This window comes from Etheostoma spectabile, chromosome 13, assembly GCF_008692095.1.
Source record: "Etheostoma spectabile isolate EspeVRDwgs_2016 chromosome 13, UIUC_Espe_1.0, whole genome shotgun sequence".
Lineage (NCBI taxonomy): Eukaryota > Metazoa > Chordata > Actinopteri > Perciformes > Percidae > Etheostoma > Etheostoma spectabile.
The window spans coordinates 1,330,331-1,338,689 of record NC_045745.1 but is presented as its reverse complement, the minus strand read 5'-3'; the positions used below and the strand labels follow the sequence as shown (position 1 = coordinate 1,338,689).

Genomic DNA, 8,359 nt, shown 5'->3' with positions numbered 1-8,359 from the left:
GAACCAGCACCAGAACCGCCTCGGTGGAAAAGCCATAAGAGGGAGAGAGGAAGATAGGGATACATTATTTAAATTAAATTATATTTTTTGAGTTATTCTTTTTGTTGAAATTAATATAACTATTCTATAAGTAGTTATTTATCTTGTTGTTTGTTTGCTCTCTAATGGACATAATGTGCAAAATGGATTATCCAATAGTTTGAGCCTCTGTGTTTTTGAAGAAGGAACAATCAAACATGATGTTTGGCCAGTTTTGATAGCCCTAGGTTTATTGGATTGATTAGATGAGATGAAGAAGCGAATCAGAGGGAATCCTCTCACCCACAGCCAAAAAAGAGCCAACGGGGGTCTACTACCAGGGCGGCTGGCACTCTCCATTAGCTGAACTTTGACTGACGGACAACCCACGGTCCCACTGAGGTGCTAACCCACGGTCAGCACCTTAAGATAAGACTTCACTGCATAGTGCGCACTTACGGCTAAAGAAGCTGACACAGATAATCAGACCTACGGACAACAAACTTTCATACATACAGTATGTGTACATACTATGTATATCTGCCCACCTCTCGATCTTGGGATCTCCTGAGAATGGTGATGTCATTTTCAAAGAGAATTGAATAGTCAGTAGGTGATGATCATGGGTTGATCTGTTATCTATAAAAATTTAATCAGCTTCGTAGCACCAAAAAATACCCAGAGTCTACCCAGAAGTTACCTCTCTAACCCCACATCCTGCTTTTTAGTAAAGGCCTCCTTTAAAACAGACTGCAATGTCATCAAACTCTATAGATAAGCTACTGAAAGCTGTGTTTACTCTCCACGCTGAGCAAACTTAGAATTCACTTCCATTTATAAGCTCGTTGACTTGTTTTCCTTGTGCCACAATGACCTGGACTTGTGGCTCAAGATAAGAATTATAAATCCTAGTAAACAATAAAACTGCCTGGAGGTGAGGCTTTACTGTAATGCTTGTGATTCTTTATTTACAATTATCAGCCTGAATGGCGAAATCTGTGTGGGCTGCCATTAAAGGTGTTTCAATATGCTGTTTACCCCGTATCGCCATTTAATTAACTGTCATTGATTTGTGTTGACTAGGTGCGGTTTATGTACCGTCTCTCCTCTTGTAATTTCAACATGTATCCACACTGAGTGATTGGTGCTGCCAAGATGCACACCCAAATTAATCTTCCATTTAAATGCCATTCTCTCCCCCAACAGTATGCAATTGATGAGATTTGTTTGTTATCCACCAGGCTCAGTCTGGGCCAATGCAAACTACCATTTTCATTAGCAACACAAGGTCCATGTGCTTGGCCTCATGCCCTGTTGATTGGATATCTTATTAAAATGAAGTTAATGGATGGTTTGTGATTTATCAATGCCTCCTACTGCTGAGATTTTTGAATAAAAATAGAAGAGTAATACGAATTTCCATTTAGTTGTCTGATAAATGCAGGAAATGTGCAATTTGGAAGAAAATTAACCATTATCAGCAGGAGACCATCATGCACTGACTCTAAAAGCCAATAAGAGAGTCTCACATCCCAGAAACTTTTACAGAATTTGAAAAGGCAGCTGGGAAATGTCGGCAGTGCCCTGCTACAGGATGTGGACCTACATGATGTTAACTCCTTTTTCATTTTTTAATTACCCATGACTGTTTATTCAGAAAAAGCTGATCTTCAATAATATAATATAATAACACTGAGCAGGGCATTCTGCATAATGTATACTTTTTGACATTTTAATTACATTTTGGTACCAATGGTGACTTTTAGTTTTGTATTCAAGCCTTATAGTACTTAAGAAGGTATGGTATGGTATTCGGTAGGATAGATAGTTAAAAAACTAAGAGGGAAATATTGGTAATGACATCTGTTTAGAGTTGTTGGAGTGGTCAGTCCATAATATCAATCAGGAACATCAATGATTCATAAGTAAATGGACTTAGTAGGATAGAGCAGTAGATTCCACCCTACGCAGTCACTTTTGGTATTCTGAGGCTTTGCTCAAGGACACAATGGCAGCAGCTGTTGAACAACTACAGAGCTTGTATTCAACTTCTTCATCAACTTTTCTTTACAGTAATACAGTGTGTACTAGGTTTCTGTAACCTGTAGAGCACCAATGTGTAATTTATTTTACTTATCCACCTAGTACTTCTTTTTATGTTTAATGTCCTCCTGTAATGTGCCATACTTTCTGATGTCTGCCATTTTGTCTGGGAGTAAAAAACATATCATTACATGTAACATGGTTGAAAACTCCAATGAGGAATGAAGTTGAGTGATAAAAACACCAATCATAAGACTGAATCTGAATTTATTACACTTCGTTTAGTCACATTACATAATACAGGTTGGACTTCAAGAACTTCAAATTTTTGACATGAAAGTCTGACTGAGTATAACCAAATGATATTTATCTTGTAAGTGGAGTCAAGCAGTAACTTATCCCTATTGTATGTCATAGTTTGATAATGAGCAACGCCACTGAGGCATGGCTTATTTTCTCTGTTGCCAAATACAGAGGTACAGTATCAGTGGCAGTCCCTAGATCAGTTTGGTAGTTAGATGATGGCATTTGATAATTGTTAGATAAAAATATAGTCATACTACATTGTATAATGTATTAGACAGTAATACTGAAATATATAAGACTATAGAAAATAATGTCGAAAGTTGCACGTTATTCATTGGCCATTTACTACCCATTGATATTTGTTTGGTTACCCTGTATTTTGCATAAAATAAAAAGCTTTCAAGACAGACAGAGACAACTAAATGACTCCAAACTGTCTGTGTTGATGTGCCAAATCAGCTGGAGCTCCCTCCTAATGCCTGTCAAATGTGGCCACCTGTGCTCACTTAGTCATTCTCGCAAGACCAAACAACGCAGGCAGAGTCATTTGCATCAAAAACTGGGATAACATTCAAATAAGGGAAAATAATCCTCCATTACCTGCTGATAAAAAAATGGACTCTGTCATATTTTGTCTTTTATCCATTTTCCGTTACTTATACATTTTTAAAATCTGACTTTGTGTCATGGGCAGATCAATTCACCAAGAGTTTAGAGGGTTCTCAGAAATGCAAAAATGAGTGCAGTGCTGTATGTGGACCTTTGGATGACTTCTGTTGTATATGCGTGTGAGACATAAATCACTAACATACAGTAAAGTTGTTGTTCAGCCCAAAGGGAGGATTTAGAGCCGCGCATGGGCAAAAGGCAAACAAACCAAGAGCTTGTTCTGTGGCGGCCCCTCACTCCCACCAAACCATGAAAACATGACATACTTGCACATACTTACTCCTAATCAACATAAAATTCCATTATTCCCACTCTAACTGCCTATATGATTGATATGCATGTCTGCCCATACCATTTTGTAAACCTGAATTGAATAAAATCACGCATCAACTATATATAACATTATTTATACAACTCCTTTGACCAAATAACGAAAGAGGCAAGGCAAATGACACTGCTGTTCTGCTCTCTGTTATGATGCAGAGGGACGGCGCCATTGAGAAATAATGAGGCGTGTAACCTTTTTTATCACTAATCACTAATTAGATGCATATGTAAAGTGGTGATTAAAATGGACATTTTAGTCAAATTAGCTTCTTGCTTCATTGGGATGAAGCCCAATAAGGCTGATACAAATCTGGGATGAGAAACAATAAAAAGAGACTCTGCCCTCCCAAAAACTCTGGCTACCCTCCATTCAATGAAAAGTAAAATCACATAAGCCTCAACTCACCCATAACAACACAATATGATAAACAGTCCTTGATTGAAATATGCATGTGGAAAAACTCAACATTGTCCCTCAACTGCTAAAGCTTGGGAAGTTTATTGTTTTTATGCAAGAGAGCCTGGCTTGTAAGTATCCATAACTGGAATCAAATTCAAAGCATTGCAGTTTCACGGTATGCACGCCAGACCAGCGGTTCCCAAAGTGGGGTCCGGGGACCCGCAGCAGTCCTTGAGGGAGTTTCAGGGGCAATGGGAAATAGTTCACTATAATTCTAGTCTTGCATTGCCAGACCTTCCTCCACAGCGCTGCCAAGGAAAGTCTGGCTAGTCTACATAGCATTTTGGGATGGGAGAAAAACATGCTCTGGTTTAGTGGCATTTCTTTAAACCAATCACAATCTTCTTGGGCGGCGCTAGTTGCTAGATGGAGCCACGGAGCCACAGCAAAAGAGCCTTGGGAAAGGACTTGTTTTGGTGGAACGTGTACGTTCAAACTTAACAGAAACAGAACAGTATGCAGAAAACTCAGATTGGACAGATAGTCTAGCTAGCTGTCTGGATTGACCCTGCAGAGATCTGAGGAGCGGGTAACCATAGTCCTCAGAAATCCACAAGAGCTTAGAACGCCAACACAAAGAAAGAGGAAGGTGACTGACATTTGATCAAAAAGGGTGACGGAGGTGGAACGTCATTTGTAATTGCAGAGGTCATCAGTTTTTAATTACATGCAGATCTACCATGTCTGTTATCTGTCGAGTAATAATTCCTGTAAATAACCTACCATATTTTACATTGACCATCTGCTAATATAAATCAACATGTCAGTAATTTGGTGTCTTTAGTTTTCCAGAATGACTTGATTTCCCTGCATTGAAAAAAAAGAAATTGAGATAATGCCCACAGTGGAAATGATCAATGTGAGCTTTGATAGCGTTTTTGCATTCCAGAGGCTCATCTAGCCACTCAGCATGAAGACCCAGTCAGAGAAGGTGCGAAACAGAAAATCGGAGCTAAGATTAATCCTGCAAATGCACCGAACAAAGCACACTAAAATCTCAAATCGCAGGCGGTCTTCCGGTGCAGAAAGGGCTTAACTTCTACCTCAGCAAAATGTTGCCTCAGTTTTGACTACGCTATGTGCTCATCTATAACCTACAGTACATACAGGAATGCATGCAAAGTAATGTCCTTTAAAGGGATCAGCTTGAATAAATACAGCTTGAGTAAAAGTTTACTGAGACTGAAAGAAAGCATTACATTGTAAGAGGATAAAAGCTAAGATAGGATGCTCATACACACACACATACATAGATTTGTGGCTATTAAAAGCCTCTCTGGAGTTACAGAGAAGCTTTTTCTTGTTATTCTGTGATCACCTCAGAATTTGTCAGCACTTTTGCAGTAAACCTGTATCAGCCGAGGCTTGCCTGTTCACTTGTCCTCTGAGCCAAATTGATCCATTAGTGTAACCAATTGTTCAGAGAGTGCACTCATTCATTTCTCTCCTCTGCAGCAGTTACTGTTTCAAGGAGCGGAAAAAGCAACAAAATAAACATCAGACCACACTCTAAGGACCAAGCTAACTCATTCTGCCATCTTGTATTTTCTCTTGCATAGAAACGTTAAAGCTGCTGTGCACCAAACTCTGCCGAGTGTATCTGATCAATATTGAAGGCACATTACCTTGAATGGGGTCCTGTGAGCCACAAAACACTTTTCTCTGGCGGTGCATGATATTAGCTTAATATCCAGCATAATACATCACTGGAGAGTTGGAGAGGCAACTCAGAGGAGCATTGGACAGGGTGACACTGCACAACACGAAGGCTGCATCTTTTGAGTTGAAGCTCACTAACTCGACTACATCTTCTATTTCTAGTCATAGTTCCATTATATTTGTTGTGACTATAATTGACGCTGTCACACCCCCAACCGGCACCGTCAGACACCGCCTACCAAGAGCCTGGGTCTGTCCCAGGTTTCTCCCTAAATGGGAGTTTTTCCTCGCCTCTGTCACATTAAATGCTTGCTCATGGGGAAATTACTGGAATTGTTGGGTCTTTGGAAATTATAGACTGTGGTCTAGACCTATCTCTATCTGATACTATGAATAAAATAAAACTGAATTGAATTCTTCACCTTGAAAGAATTCAATCTTCTTCTTGAAAAAAGTAATTTCATAATTGCAAGAAACAGCAAAAGTTGTGGAATCATGTTTCTTTTATAATCATTTGATTTAGAGCCAAGGACTTCAGAACAATGGGCACATGGAGGAATGAGCACAGTGTGAAGAATAAAAGCCACGCAAACACAAATACACATGACAAGCGTCCATACACATCACACAGACTTTGCTGTTGCATTTCATTAACATCTACAAAAGCTGAGAATGAATTTATGATCACAATTCCACAGATTTCTTTCCATTTTTATTCCTGCATAGACGAGATACCCATACACAAAAAAGAAAGATAAAATCTGATTTGTGCTCCCCTCGATAATAGCTGTGGAATCTGACAGCTTTTTGCAATAGCAAGCGGTATATATTTTGACATTGAGCCGATGTGACAGCTGGCACCAGCAGTGGAATGGTGTGTACATACAGCGTGAAAATAAGGTTTCCATAGCAGCTACCTGCATGATGCGGAGAAAGATGAAGTGATAATGCGTATGTGTCATGAGTTCACAAAGGCTTTGAAGAGAGGAAGCTAATAAAATAAAGATTGTCTAAATGTTACATTAGTTACATCAGAAGCGTTTGTTCGGGTTAATCTTGGCTGCCTTTTGCACATCACCATCAATCAAAGGCATTCTGGGAAGGCAAACAAAGAATTTTACAGGAGGAATAATGAAAGCTTAGAGGGAATTTTAAATACTTGCAAAAATAGTGCAAAAGGTCATTGCTGTGACTTCAAATGGCAACATCTGTGGTGCAGTTGTGTTGGTAAATCTAATCAGTCTGTTCATTTTCTGGCCAGCATGGCTTCTAGTCATCCAGCTAAGCAACAGTGAGGCAGGTCTCAACACACAGCATCAGGCCATGGATGTAGCAGCCGATATCATCTGCAACACATTTACATGGTTGATGGTTTTAAAGGACCTTTCTCCGTTGATGCCCCCTCCCTCTGGAACTCTCTCCCCCAACACCTCAGACTTTCCGCATCACTTGCTGACTTCAACATCACACTCAAAACCCATCTGTTCAAAGCTGCTTTAAACCTGTAAACAACTCAGCTGTTTCCATTTGTTTCTATGTGGTTTTGCAGCACTTTTTAATATTCCTCTCTCTAGTTGTTATTACCGTTTTTATACTGATCTTGTCATGGTTTTTCTATGTTCTTTCCTTGTAAATGATACAAAAGAGGATTAGGGCCATATAATGTATTTGAGTTCTCACTTATGTCAGAATTATTACTTTGATCTCAGATTTATGATTTTAAACTCAGAACTTAATACTTTTCTTCACATGTGGCCCCAATCCTCTTCTGTACTTTGAGTACCTTTTAAAGCGCTATATAAAATAAATGCATTATTATTTTTATTGTTAATATTGTTATTGTCAACCCTAACCCCAAGGCAAAACATTGAATTCCAACATTTCATCTAATTGGTCTCTCTAAAAGGCTCTCCCTACATTTCTGGTCGTGTAATTCTTGATCTCTTGTACCCTTTAACCCTAGTGTTGTCTTCCCGTTGACCATGGAACCTTTTAAATTTGTGGGTCTAAATTTAAAATTGCTTTTTTTTCCTGACACCTTTGTTGTTTTTTAGTCACTTTTGTTGTTGTTTTTGAAGCTTTTTCCAACATTGCTGTCCCTTTGTTTCAAAATTCTGTTATCATTCTTTTTCTTAAAATGCTAGAAAATTGAATAAAACACCCACATTCAATGAAAGTAGTGAACTGATCATTTATTTTACTTGTTAGGAGCGTTACCATCCACGTAATGTTTTGGGCAATTTGGTTAAGAGAAACTTTTGGAAAATGGGTCAATTTGACCCGAGGACAGCAGGAGGGTTAAGTACCTCAGTAGGTGTTATGCTGCATCCCAATGCTGTTGCTCTGGTTCTGCTGGGTGATGTGATAGTTAACTAACAACCCAGATCAGGTCAGGTCTGGTACATGTCATAATGTAGATCATGCTACCCACCATCTCTCTGTATCCTGTTGAGTCCACGACTTAACCCTCACTGTCAAAGTTTAACTTTTGCTCACATCTCGGTTTGCATTCAGACATTCCAAATGTTGCTAATATCTTTTCTATGTGTCTCTTTTAGGTCCTTTTGATCCCTCCCTCACTCTGTCCAAAGTCAAGACCCAGGACCCATATCTTTCATCTTAAACCTTCTCTTCAACATGTCTTTTACATCACTGAGTAAGGTGTTACTTGCTGCCATGATTAAGTCATCTACCCATACCAACAGAATCACTTTCTCATTCTCAGATTCTCTGCTGTAGACACAACATCAGCATTATTTGCAGTAATATGTTCCAGTTACGCCCGGACTGTTATAACCATACAATGACTTATTCTGTTTGCACACCAAATGTTCTCCTGTCTTTGACTTGATCTCAAAACCTTCTGGTTGTTCCATA

At 39.1% G+C, this 8,359-nt stretch overlaps 1 protein-coding gene and 2 long non-coding RNA genes across 3 annotated transcripts in view; 2 read left to right on the top strand and 1 right to left on the bottom strand.

The window, feature by feature from the left end:
• The window catches only part of LOC116700857 (uncharacterized), a 9,654-nt gene extending 5,541 nt beyond the window's left edge, over positions 1-4,113 (top strand). The window contains exon 2 of the long non-coding RNA XR_004334756.1: positions 4,042-4,113. This is a non-coding gene — a long non-coding RNA (uncharacterized LOC116700857). The remainder of the gene's footprint in view (positions 1-4,041) is intronic.
• ntm (neurotrimin) overlaps positions 1-8,359 on the bottom strand; it is a 537,242-nt gene that overhangs the window by 300,868 nt on the left and 228,015 nt on the right. The gene's annotated exons all lie outside the window — the stretch shown is intronic.
• LOC116700848 (uncharacterized) overlaps positions 5,812-8,359 on the top strand; it is a 24,260-nt gene continuing 21,712 nt past the window's right edge. Inside the window, exon 1 of the long non-coding RNA XR_004334747.1 lies at positions 5,812-5,822. This is a non-coding gene — a long non-coding RNA (uncharacterized LOC116700848). The remainder of the gene's footprint in view (positions 5,823-8,359) is intronic.